The following is a 14,330-nucleotide window of genomic DNA, read 5'->3' as shown; positions in this document are numbered from 1 at the left end:
GCTTAAGGGAGTTGTCCAATTTTTCCACTTTCCACGTTGGGTCTGGTGGTGCAGGCTTGACATGCAAAGCGTGAATCCAGGTGGCGATGCCATCGACTTTTCAGGCAGGCAAGGGCCCAGGGGGCACCAATTAGCAGCCCCTTGTTTGCAGTCCTTGATAAACAGTCCTTGATAAAGGCAGGTAAATTTGGTAATCAATGGCCTCCGGAGATCCTTGACATTCCATTCTTCCAGGGGCAGTCTCCAACTTGCAGAGGCAGGTGACTTTATGGCTTCATTTCCTCAATTGACCCGATTCCCTATTTCTACACTAACTACCTGTCCTTAATTCTGGCTTCATTCCCCCCTTTAGCTTTAGGAACCCCTAACTGCTTGTTAAGGAAATGAAAAGGGGCGTCGGTCTTCTGGCTGCTTCGAAGCTGAATGGGGGCAACGAGGGGCAAGCAGTTTGGAGTTCCTTTTTTTAAAAAATCGGGTCAATCGAGGGGTCCCAGGAAGAAGCCTGGTTGGGGAAGAGCAGGTTGTAAAGTCATCTGGGGGTGGGTGCTTCTCTGATAGAAGAACAAAAAGACATGAGTACTGAAATGAGATTAGTACAAAGTAAATGTTGCAGCATCTGAAACATGCCACTGAGTATCATGAAAATGACAGAAGTTAATCTCTCACCAGGAGGTGGAAGAACTGAGAAATTGTTCCCATAACTAGGCCTAGCAAAAGCTGGAGAGGACAAGGCCTTTATTTGGGGACTTTAACATTGTCCAGGTTATCAGGAATGTAAACACAACATTTAACTCTTAATGTCATAGATGTCCCCAGAAGATATAGTTAAGCTACTTAATGTCATCTGATTTTGTAAAATATCCCTTTATTGGTATAACCTGTGTATAGTAGAGATCTCTATACTTCTGTTACTTAGGAATAGATAATCATACTAGCAAACATAGATTAAGTCTACCTGTGTAGCTTAGGAAGGTCTGCAGGCCTTAAACTGACTAAAAACTTCTGACTCTGGCAGTTTCTCTTGATAGTTATCAGGCACATTTGCTGAAGAATCTTTCTTTCATTTGTAGCTTCCAGCCTTTATTCTAGTGGGCTAATACAAGTGTACATCTTAAGTTATATTTAACATTATTTCCTTTAAATGCCCAAGAATGGCTATATTTTGGTTTTAACTGTTTTGCTGGGTATCTAAGATCAAGCTGGTCAAATTGACCTGGTTCCTGTCTTGTTAAAGAGTCAGCTGAGTTCCCACAGGGGTCACTCGTACAGAACTTAAGAGCGGCTCCTAGCTCCACCAGTGACTGATTAGGCAGGGTCTCTTGATGAGGTGACTTCCTTTAGAAGCATCAAGGGATGTTTCCCTTTTTCCATGACCCTCCTCTGCAGCAGATGCACTGGGTGATTTTTCATCCTCTAGTCTCAACAATCTCCTTGATCAGGAGGTTGTGTGACCCAGAGTTGCAATGCTCCTTAGAGAAGTTCTCTTATTCCCTGGGTTCAGGCTGACGTTGAGGGCAAGACCCAGATATGGACTTTTCTTGACCTCTGTATTTAACTCTAATCTCTAAGTTTGATCTTAATTATCCAGCAAGCCAGTCTCACCAGTCATAAAGTAAGAGTACTGGGCTTTAACTTCAATGTCTATAACTTTACAGTTATTTACCCTTTTATCTAACTGGAGTCTGCATTAGTACTGGAAGTTACCACTATCTATTCTATAGGTGATGGCTTATTATCACAAGTTACCTAGGTTGTGTGTTCTTGGAGCAGCTACTTCTGCAAAACATTAACAGGTAACAGTTTTACAAAATGAAATTAGCAAGAGTAAAAATATATTCAGCTTGTTTAATAGCTATCTTGAATTTTGATTGAGAACTACATTCTAACCCTATTTGAGATCACAGTACTTTTACAACAAGAACTAATCTTTTGACTATAACTTTAAATAAGCTGAAGTCTGACTTATTTTGGAGTCACTCTAACATGCAGTAAGGTGGGAGGCAGAGCCTTATCTCAGGTAAAGCAGGGCTCTTTACAGATCTTAAGTGTTCTAATTCTGATGTTGATCTTTGCTTCTTCCTTAAATATCATTAAGTAGTTTACATATACTGTTTCCTGAGTCTATATAAACTTTATAATTAACACAATTTAACATAGTATCTAAAACATGAATCAAAGAAAGGCTGAGAGAGCTTTTAACTTTCCTTTTGTGTGATTAAGTGGCAAAATGTTTTCATGTTTCACAATATTAACCTTTAAACAAATCAGATTCTAATGTTTAGAAATACATTTACATTTGAAATTCTTTATCTCAGTGTAAAAAGTAACAAATTTTACACATACCCTATTGATAGCAAGTCCTATAATAGAACATTAAATGATAGAAATAAATCCCCAATTAAAATTTACTCTTTTTAAGTTTAAGATTACCATTACAGACAAGTTTAATCTGGAGAATAGCAGAGCTTGATAAATTCCCTGCGTTAAAAACTTGTGGTCCTGAAAAATATGAACACATTTAATATACAACTAGTGACCATTTCACAATTACCTTGACACTTTTATTTTACCAAATTTAGTTTTTAAAGAAAAATGTAGACTCTGTAACATAGTGCAATACTCTATAACAGTTGTTTAACCATAATTGTATACACCCCAATTTTTAAGACTAATTGTTCTAAAGAATAAAACAATATACACAAAGTTAAGAGTAAATTAGTGTTTCAAATCCTTGTCATTTTACCATGTCATTTTACCATATAGATTAAACTTTGGTTTATATCAGAACATTAGTATTTCACCTTAGGAAAAACCTTAAATAGTTTTAGCTGTCTCACATACATATAACCAACTTAGTTACACACAAACTTGTTGAAACTTGCCCTTTACTTACACCGACTTTCTTAGCACTGACTTAAACCCTCATGTATTTCATCACACAAGCACTTTCTTACCCAGAAACATTTCCTTTTTCCTTTTACTAAATATATTTCCATACCCAGAATCTTTTATTTTCTCTTTCCTATTTGTTGACCCCTTTTTGTTCACATTCTGAAACAACTCTTATGAAATTTCTGAATTTAGATAAATTACTCTATTTTAATAAGATTAAATATTCTGTTGTTTATAGTACTCTAATTGAAACACAGTTGAAACTTTTGGGACCCTTTTCATATAGAATTGCAATTGTTGGGACATAACTCTTAGTAACCTTGTTTTTAGTTTAGTGATGATACAAAGCAAGTTTAAACCCTTTTATTTACCAACTTATGAAAACACCAATAATGTTTAAGTATGATACCCCATGGAATTTAAGGCCTTAAAAGTACCTGATGTTATTTAACAATTAGCATTTTAACTTTGTAAATTAATCCGATGTCTCTACAAACACATTTGAGTAATCCCATACATGTTAACTCTAATTCACTTATTCTGTAAAAACCAAGATATCAGACAAGTGTCCTGAACAGTATTTGCTGTCTCTTTCCTGTTGAAGAAAAGTCCTAGAAACAATTGATATTAGACACTTCATTAACATCAATATTTTATTAGCTTGACCACCTAGAGACTTGTGAGTTATTTTCAAAGACATTTTGCTTTTATTAGTTTACCCAATTTGAGCCTTTTTAAATCATGTGAATTAAAAGTATCTGGATCCATTTTTAAATCTTAATTTTAGGAGCACTCAGTTTTGATACAGACAAAACATGACATTAGACAGCACAACATACAAATAACACAAAATCAAGGCCTTGTAACTTTATAGGTGAATCTCCATTGCAATGTAACAGATGTTCAAAAACTCTAGTTGAATAAAAAATAGAACTGATCAAAAAAATCATGAGCTCAACAAAAACATATAATTAAAAAAAAACAAGTCCTGGAAAAATGATACGGCCGTTAATTACTTTAGTAAAGTACCATAGCATTTACTTTGCTGGAATTTTAAAGACTCTTTTTACCTTTTCTTTCCCTGGGTTTGAGACCGGTCTCCTACTGAGCCTTTAGGCTTCTTTTATTTATATTTCAATGTAAGCCTTGACTGAGATCTGGAAGGATCTAACAGGTTTTAACAGAAACTTTGTGTCTAAGGCATTTTAGCCATCTCATCAGGACAGGTTGGATGTTAAAGAAAATTATGAGACCTTATTTTTCATTACTTTTGAGACTGAAGCTACTTTGCTGAGTTACCCTTCAGGGCTGTCGGGAGGGGGAGTCCGGAGAAGGAACCTTTGGGGTCCACCCGAGAGTAGCCCAGGCCGAGAAACCCGCAGTTGTTCTAACCCTTCCTCCACCTCCGCCACAAACACACAACAGAACCAGATACAGACGGGCGCCAATCTCTGATCCACCAATTGAACCCAATCAGCACCCTTACCGCCCTTACCGACGGTGTCCCTGGCTCTCCTCCACCCTTAGGGCGTCCCCCAGGGCTGCAACCTGTGGCCCCCCCCCAGGCACGTCTACCGACCCTAGGTACTGGACATTTGTGGTTAGAGGACAAGTTTTTCTTCTGACACAGATTATGAAGATTATGTTTTCAGTCTTCTGTATCTTTTTGAAAGTTGATGCAATTTTTGTGTGAATGAATGTGAAAACTGAAAACAATGATGAAGGATAATGCATTTGTCACATGGGTTTCACTATTGTATCTTTCTAGGTCATTGAGTCATCCTTCTTCTTCTTCTTTTTTTTTTTGCATTGTTTGGATTAATTGTTGAACAGTGGTAAATGATAGTAGAATTAGAAAAATACTTCAAGATGTAGAAAAAAATAAAATCAGGAAGATCCCATAGTGCATCTTAGATGTATAAAAGGACACTTAGTAATTATAAAATAGAATGAGATTTTCTATTTAAAAGTAATAAGTACCTATTACTTTCTTGTTTGAAGATTTCTAAGAATCAATTTAAGGCACGCAGTGTCAGTCTTTACAAATAGAACTGCCCTCTCCTGTGCCCCCCCACCCCCAAGTGAGTGCAGCCACCCTCTCCCTGCAATGGCCATGATGATTACTTACCAGGACCTCATCAACCATGATGAGATCTTCTTCAACATCTGGAGGATTGTGAATGGGCTGTGCTTGGAGGTCGAGGGCAAGGTGGTCCCTAGGATAGAGGGTATCATTGATGACACGCTTGTTGGTGGAAATGCCTCTGCTGAAGGACCAAAGGGTGAAGGTACCAAAAGCACAGTAATCACTGGTGTTGACATTTTCATGAACCACCACTTGAAGGAAACCAGCTTCGCAAAAGAAGCATTGAAGAAGCACATCAAAGATTACATAAAATCAAAGGCGAACTTGAAGAACAGAGACCAGAGGGAGTAAAACCTTTTATAACCGGCTGAGAACAAATCAAGTATATCTTTGCTAATTTCAAAAACTACCAGTTCTTTGTTGGTGAAAAAATAAATCCAGATGGCATGGTTGTACTCCTGGAAGACTGAGAGGATTTTTCATATATGAAAATTATATATGATTTTCTTTAAGGATGGTTTAGAAATGGAACAATGTTAACAAATTTGGCAGTTACTTTGTATCTAACATCTGTCATCATAGCTGACTTCTGCTTGTCATCCACACAATACTAGGACTTAAGACAAATGGAACCGATATTGTTTTAAACACACTTATTTTGACCATGATTTATTTGTACTGGAGGCAGATTTTTTAAGAAAACATGTCATGTAGGTTGTCTAAAAATAAAGTATATTTAAACTTACTCGAGACAAGTCCTCTTAGTTTAAAACAGGTTTAAACTAAATCCAACCTGTAGTGTTCCTGGAGAAGCTACAGCCAGGTCACAGACCACATTAGAAAACTGACTGTCTTCAGATAACTCCTGCAATGAAAACTACTTCTGTAACTGGAATATAAAAATCAAGAATCAGAGTTTTACTTCTGTGGGGCTGGAGTTGTAGCTCAGTTGTAGAATGCCTGCCTAACACATGTGAAACACTGGGTTCAATCCCTAGCACCACATAAAGTGAACGAATAAATAAAATAAAGGTATAAAAAATGTTTTAATTCTCACTTGTAATAAAGGGAAAGACTATGCTCATAGCTGTGCCAGCATTTGAAGTGTGGAGCCGTATACATTTCATCACCTACAATGGAAGTAGTTAACCATGGAAGAGATTACAAAAGGAATAAAAAGAGATTAACTCAGAAAAAAATAAATAAAAACAAAAACAAATAGAACTATTCAAGACAGAAATTAAAAAAAAAAAAAAAACAACTAAGATGGTTTTCTTTGAACTCTGATGGCCTACCAAAAGTTAATAGTTAACTTGGACAGTTTGAGCCCTTCCCCTCTCTAATACACATTAAACATACCTGCCTCTCCTTATCCTGCAATGATTTTTTTTTTTTTTAACATACCGTACTACATCTCTAATGAATGTAGGCAGTAAACAGAAAGTTGTACATTGAGGTATCTATTCTAAAATATTCTTGTTACCAGTTTTTCCTTCTGAGCTTTACTTTCAGAAATCCTGTATAAAAAAAGGTCTAAATGGAAACCTGGAAGATTTATGTATTGTATTTAGGCTTTTTGGTTAACAGGATTTAACCAAAATATTTTTCATTTCAGTCACTTTTATTACAAATGTTCTGTTTTTCTGGTTTAGTATGCCAGGATGAACACAAAATGATTTGGGGGATGATGTTTGCTCCTTTGTGTTTTTAAACACATGATTAATGCTTAATAAAGTCTTTGTGTTGTATTTATCACTTGAGTATTCCATGTTTAATTGAGAATCACTTGAGTTTGCTTATTATTCTTTTAACAGTTTAAAATTGTTGCTTTACTCTTTGAATTTTTAATCATTAATATAGTAGTTTAATTATCTGATTTAAACAAAGGCTTTCTCCAAGTATTCTGGGTCTTGAGACATTTTGAAAGTTCTTCTCTTTACTAGATCTATCTCGTGAGGCTGAATTTTCTGCACTTTAGCAGAACAATGTGGTGCAACAGATAGAATGCAGAAGCTGATAAGAGAATCTAGCTGTCTTTAAAATTTTGTATTGATGAGATTTGCAACAATATAAAAGCAATACTTTGCTTTGAAAGTTATTTTCCATAAGAATATATTAACATATAATGCTTCTATTATTGTCTTTTTTTTTAGTACCAGGGATTGAATCCAGTGGAGGTCAAACAATGAGCCACATCCCCAGCCCTTTTTAAAAAAAAAAAATTTAATTTGTAGACAGGGTCTTGCTAAGTTGCTGAGACTGGATTTGAACTTGCTGTCCTCCACTGGGATATCTGGGGAGCACCGCTACACCTGGCACTATTATTGTCATTTTAGAGTTTTGTATTTTTTTTTTTTCCTTCGTTTGAGCGACCAGGGATTTGATTCGTGGTCCTTGTGCATGCTAGTGAGGGCTTTCCAAAAGGAGCCATTTCTTCAGCTCCATACTATTGTCATTTTAAAGTACATTAATACATATTTTAAAAAATTGCTCAGGCTTGGGATTTGTGTTTTCCCAGGTGAAATTTTCATTGTTATATGATAATTATAATTGTTTTATAACTATATAATGATAGCATAGTAATGAATGAGTTGTGTTGAAGCTCCATGTTAGGAATGAAATGCTGTAGTTTATTCAAAACAAGTAAAAGATGATTATCACTTGGAACCATAAATAACAAGTACTGTCCTTCTTTTTCACAACAGACTTCAAAATACAGTTTTGAGTCTCTTAAATATGGGGGCACATGTTCTGAGAAATGCATCATTAGGCAGTTTTGTCATTGGGGATCACTTACTTGATGTGGGCCTCTTGATGCAGTCCAGAGACTCAAAATACAAGATACGTGCATGAGTCACAACATGGTATATAGTTTTGTGGTAAAGTTTTTTTTTTTTAATAAGTAGAAGGAGTATACTTTGAAATAAGGATAAAAAAGTATGGTATAATGAATATGTAAACCAGTAACATGGTTGTTTATTATCATTATCAAGTATTATGTAATGTATGTAATTGCAGGTGTATTATATTATTTAAGGACTGATCCCAACCTTTCCTCTTCTCTATTTGCCATTAAAATTTTCAAATACATAACCATTTTTAAATGTTTAATATTTTTGATTTATTTAAAAAATAAAAACAATTTATATTCCTGTTTTCCCATATAAAGAGTTTATTCTTTTCTTGATGTATATTTTCTTTTTGTATATTTTTGGTACTGGGGATTGAAACTAGAGGCACTTTACCACTGAGTCACATCCCCAGTTCTTTTTCTTTTCTTTCTTTTTTTTTTATTCATTCTTTTTAGATATACATGGCAATAGATTGTGTTTTGACATATTATACATACATGGAGTGAAACCTCCATTCTTATGGTTGTACATGATGTGGAGTTACACTGGTCACATATTCATATATGAACATATATTCAATTCATTCTACTCTCTTTCCTATTCTCATCCTCTCCCTTCCCTTCATTCCCCTTTGTCTAATCCAATGAATTTCTATCCCCCAACCCCTTTATTGTGTGTTAGCATCTGCATATCAGAACATTTGGCCTTTAGTTTTTTTTGATTGGTTTATGTCACTTAGCATGATTAGTTATCACCTCCATCCTTTTACCAGCAAATGCCATCATTTCATTCTTCCTTAAGACTGACTAATATTCCTTTGTGTATATATACCACATTTTCTTTATCTATTCATCTGTTGAAGGGCACCTAGGTTGGTTCTGTAGCTTGACCATTGTGAATTGAGCTTCTGTAAACATTGATGTGGTGGTGTCACTGTAGTATGCTGATTTTAAGTCCTTTGAATATAAACTGAGGGGTGGGATACCTGGGTCAAATGGTGGTTCAGTTTTCTGAGGACTCTCCATATTGCTTTCCAGAGTGGTCACACCAATTTGGAGTCTCACAAGCAGTGTATAAGTGAACTGTTTCCCCCACATCCTTGCCAGCTTTTAGTGTTACTTGTGTTTTTGATAATTGCCATTCTGATTGGAATGAGATGGAATCTCAGTGTAGTTTTGATTTGCATTTCTTTGTTAGAGATGTTGAACATTTTCTCATATATTTGTTGGTTGATTGTATTTCTTCTTTTTGAAGTGTCTGTTCAGCTCATTGGCCTATTTATTGATTGGGTTATTTGTTTTTTTGGTGTCAAGTATTTTGAGTTCTTTATATTTCCTGGAGATTAATGCTCTATCTCATGTACATGTGGCAAAGATTTTCTCTCATCTGTGGGCTCTCTTTTTACATTCTTGATTGTATCCTTTGCTGTGAAGAAGTTTTATTGTTTGATAGCATCCCATTTATTGATTCTTGATGTTACTTCTTGTGCTTTAGGAATTTTGTTAAGGAAGTCAGCTCCTAAGCCAGCATGGTGGAGATTTGGGCCTACTTTGCTTGTATTAGGCGCAGGGTCTCTGGTCTAGTGCCGAGGTGCTCGATCCACTTTGAGTTGAATTTTGTGCAGAGTGAGAGATAGGGATTTAATTTCATTTTGCTACATATGGATATCCAGTTTTCCTGGCATCATTTGTTGAAGAGGCTGTCTTTTCTCCAACACTTTGTCTAGTATGAGATAAGTTTATTTATGAGGGTTTGTCTGTTTCCTCTATTCCGTACCATTGGTCTATATATCTGTTTGGTGCCAATACCATGCCATTTTTGTTACTGTAGCTCTGTAGTGTAATTTAAGTTCTGGTATCGTGATGCCTCTTGCTTCACTTTTCTTGCTAAGGATTGCTTTGTCTACCCTGGGTCTCTTATTTTTCCAAATGAATTTCATGATTGCTTTTTCTATTTCTATGAAGAATGTCATTGGGATTTTAATAGGAATTGTATTAAATTTGTATAGTGCTTTTGGTTTTATGGCCATTTTGACAATATTAATTCTTCCTATTCAAGAATGTGGGAGAGCTTTCCATTTTCTAAGGTCTTCTATTTCTTTCTTTCTTTTTTTTTAGTTCTATAATTTTCATTGTAGAGGGCTTTCACCTGTTTTGTTAGGTTGATTTCCAAATATTTTTTTGAGGCTATTGTGAGTGGGATAGTTTTCCTAATTTCTTTTTCAGTTGGTTCATCACTGATATATAGGAATGCAATTGATTTGTTGGTGTTAGTTTTATACTCTTGCTACTTTGCTGAATTCATTTGTGAATTCTAGAATTTTTTCTGGTGGAATTTTTTGGTTCTTTTGGCGATAGGGATAGTTTGAGTTCTTTTCCCATTCATATCCCTTGAATTTCTTTCCTCTGTCTAATTGCTCTAGCAAATACACTTATCAAACATCTTAGTCCTCAAACTATTGATCCATGAAAAGTAACTGTCTTCAGAAATCTTAGAACTGAGACAAAAATGAATTATGAATATTCATAAATGTCCATGAACATTAAGGTCACAATTAAACAGAGAAAAAGAAAAAAAGAAAACTCAATGAAAAGTTAAAGAATTGTTTCCATTGAAATTCAGAAGATTCTCAACTTCCCTTCTCAGCAGTGTTAGGTGGGGTCATCTGGAGTATGATGCTTGCTTCACCCTCAGGGTGTGGTTACTGGAATGATAGAATCCCACAGGTAGATCTTCTGGCAGAGGGGTTTAGGCTTAGGTAGGCTCCATGTTCTTTGCTGAATGCCAATTGGTATGGAGATTTTAAATCAGTGCACCTCTAGGACTCAGCAGTTGCTGGTCCATGCTGGAAGACTGCACCCCAAGTATTCTCCCTGGGTTCTGCTCGTGCAGTGGAGAACCGAATTCTTAGTCCACCTTGTCACCTGTGGATCCCATTACCTAAAGTTCACTTTCCAGATTCAGTCTATTCTGCCCCACCTTTCCAGGTGTGTCTCTCCCATCTTGTCCTGCAAGCAACTAATTTGGAGGGGGAGTGAGAGATCGGGGTTGGTTTCCTTAACCAGTATTCCCCTGTGTTAACCTCTCTCCACATTTGATTTTCTTGCAGTCACTTAGGCACACTCTGTGTCATGCAGTGTGGGTTTGCCAGGCCTTTATTTCAGGTTAAACTCGGGTTTTCCAGGAATCAGCTCCCTTGCTGCTATCCCTTGTGCTGAGGCTGCAAAGATGGTTCCTTCCTCTGCACTCTGCATGCACCCGTAAAGAAGGTGGATCTTCTTTCTTACAGAAGGATATTGTGTTGCATGCCTTTCAGTTTGGTTTGGCAGTGTCTTTCATCTCTAAACTCTCTGTATCTAGACATGCCTCAGGACTCCCCAAAATTCAGGTTCCTTTAATTCCCTCATCCCTCCTCTTTGCTTGCAGGGGGACTGCTCAGAACCGTGCCTCCAGTGGTGGCAGCAGCTGTGGTACTGGGGATTTCTTCTTTCTTTTATTACACCCAACCTCCTGAGTCCCCGATATGCTTTGAATATCCAGTATTAAATTCCAGTACAGACCCTCCACCCCCACCCCCGACTTTTTTTTCACCCACCTTGCTGAGAAGCTCCCTATCAGTGTTTTTGGTTTCATACCATGTAGCAGCCAGGAAAGTGACCTTCTCTTCTGCCATCTTGAAAATGCCTCTCTTTATTTTTTGAGACAGAGTCTCAGCTAAGTTGAACTTTTCCTATGACATTGGAAACTCCAGGTACTGTGGTGCACTCCTGTAATTCCAGTGGCTCACCTGTAATCCCAGCAAGTTGCCTGTAATCCCAGTTGCTCTGGAGGCTGAGGCAGGATTGAGAGTTCAAAAGCCAGCCTCAGCAACTTAGTGAGGGCTTAAACAACTCAGTGTGACTCTGTCTCTAAATAAAATACAAAAATGAGCTGGAGATGTGGCTCAGTGGTTAAACGCCCCTGGGTTCTCTCCACTAAAACAAAACAAAACTTCACTATACTATAAATGATGCTAAGAAGTTGTGAAGCTTCTAAATGTTAATAAGAAATAGCATATAAAAAAACTTGGACGAGTATTTCCACTGATTCCTTAAAATTTTGTAGAAAAAAATTCCTTGAAGTTACAATTTAATTTTATATATGTAAAAGCTAAAAGAAAAATTAATAAAATAAGAATTAAAATTATTTATGTGGGCAGTCTCCAAAAAAGAATGGATTATATTCTGAAGGATCTTTAGTAAATCAATTATTTTGAATTAATTCCCTCCCCCATAAATTAAACTTGGGCATGGAATCTGTTACCTGACTCAGTAGCTGAAGCAGAGTTCTTTTATTGTGTTTTAAAGCCAACTGTGAACTGTAGAAGCAAGAGACCTTTTAGAGCTGTGAAATCCCCACTGCTTGTCTTTATCGGATATTCTACTTCTCTAACATTCAATACCATTCATAGAACTGTGTGCCTTACCACCAAAATTCTAAAGCATTTGCCACAGATTATCATATGATCACTTAATAGAAATGTAGAAGAGTCTCATAGACTGTGTAATTGTGATTCTTAAAATTTTTGCTTTTATCTTGGTACTGATAGGTCCTTAATACTGAACCAGGATTATGTTCTTACCTACTTGACACAAGTATAACACTGATAGTAGTTTAGAGACAAACTACAACTTACTGATCAGCTGAGGGTTCTTTTGCTCAATATGGATAGAAATCAGTGAAAGAAAAAGTATAGCTCTTTTGGTGTCGTTGGGCTCTTTTGCTCAGTTCAAGATAGACTCATGAAAAGGCAAAACAATACCATCTGCACAAGGCTTTATTGGGGCTTATATTTGAACACAAGGGAGTCAGTACACAGGACAGAATTCCCAGACTGATTCTCTGAGAATTGTGAGGAGTGCAGGCTCCTGCAGAGTGAACGGTGGACACAGAATTTCTGCACCATCATGCTGGTTCTTTGTGCTCTGCACTGGGGTTTGTGTGTGACATGGCATACTACACAGGCTTATTGGGTCCATTTGCACTTGACTCTTGCTGAGATGGCGGAGGTACTCACTCACACAACCCTAGAAAGCCACAGAAAAATCCCTTGGCAGGCCTCAAGGGCCATTGCTCACCAGGTCCTGACAGTAGTGGTGGTGGTGATGGTTGTTGTATAGTGGCAGGGAAACAGTGGCATCTGCTGTCACCTCCTAAACCATCCTGTTGGCAGCTCAGCACTGGTTTTTATCTCCACATCACTTCTACCCAGGCTGGGTGCTGTTGCCTCTCTGCACCCTGTTCCTGCCAACCCTGGGAGGTTCTGGCCAGCTGCAAAGACAACCTGTATTTAACAAAGACACAGAAAAGTTCAGAAAACAAAAGCAAACAAACAATGTCTTTTGGGTAACAAAAAGACTTCTATCTCACCACCATTTAAATAATTGAGTTAAAGAGTTTTAAATAACCAGACATCAGAACTAGGGGAATTTAGTTAAAGACAAAATTCATGACGTGCCTCCTGTAGTAGTAATTCAAATATTTATAGTAATTTATAGTAACAACTTCTGAAGTACTTTTTAATAATTTTTTTTATTTTAGACTAATTTAGTCCAAATAATTTAGAAATAAAAAAAATGGGAAAACTTATTTTTCTTAGCCTAAGGGTAAAGAGGAATATGAAGATTGAATTAGCTATCTATTTCAATATTTTAGGTTTCTAGTATCTTAAATTTTTACTTTTTTGCTTTATAACTAAAATGGTTTTTAAAAAACCTTATTACGTAAAATTTATGTTGTTCCATATTTATGAGAATACAGATAACAAATTCTTTTTTGCGTGTTGGGATTTTTAGCCCAGGGCCTTGTACTTCCTTGGCAGGCACTGCCACTGAACTATATTCCCAGCCCCCACAGATAACAAATTATTGGTTCAAATAAAGCAGTTTAATTGTGACTTTTATGATAATGTTTTTTTGTAACAGCATTTTTTAAGTCCAATGAATAACAGACATATTTGATCATAAACTTCCAAAGACCTTGGTTGCGATTTATTTATCTGTTTCCCCTTAGAGCTTAGCACAATACTTTGCTTATAGAAGGTCATATTTTGAATGAATCAGTCTATGATGAAATGTATCTAACCAATTTCTTGTTCCTTTTCAGTTGATAAAAAATAATAAACTAGAATTTATTTTAACTTGGGTTTTCTAACAGAAATAATTGCATTTCTGAAATGTGAAAAATAGGTAATAAGGATGAATGTCATTTAGCACGTGAGAAGTCATATTTACTAAAATAATGCATCATGAGGTGATTACTCATTTTTATGAGTATATTTTTAAACTTTTTTTAATATGCTTTTTTAGTTGTTGGTTGATGGACCTTTATTTTTTATTTATTTCTTTATATGTGGTGCTGAGAATCGAACCCAGTGCCTCACACATGTGAGGCAAGCTCTCTGCCACTAAGCCACAACCCCAGCCCAAGAGAATATTTCTTTTTTTTTCCACACAAGAGAT

General features: G+C 36.3%; 1 protein-coding gene and 1 pseudogene across 4 annotated transcripts in view; both read left to right on the top strand.

The window, feature by feature from the left end:
* ZNF280D (zinc finger protein 280D) overlaps positions 1-14,330 on the top strand; it is a 108,255-nt gene that overhangs the window by 9,122 nt on the left and 84,803 nt on the right. The window lies entirely within an intron of this gene.
* LOC306655261 (translationally-controlled tumor protein-like) lies at positions 4,475-6,239 on the top strand (annotated as a pseudogene). Its single transcript has one exon. The product of its transcript is annotated as a translationally-controlled tumor protein-like (transcript).

The sequence above is a fragment of the Sciurus vulgaris genome (genome assembly GCF_902686455.1).
Source record: "Sciurus vulgaris genome assembly, chromosome: 2".
NCBI classification, from domain to species: domain Eukaryota; kingdom Metazoa; phylum Chordata; class Mammalia; order Rodentia; family Sciuridae; genus Sciurus; species Sciurus vulgaris.
The sequence above is the reverse complement of the archived record's forward strand: the minus strand, read 5'-3'. Positions and strand labels throughout refer to the sequence as shown.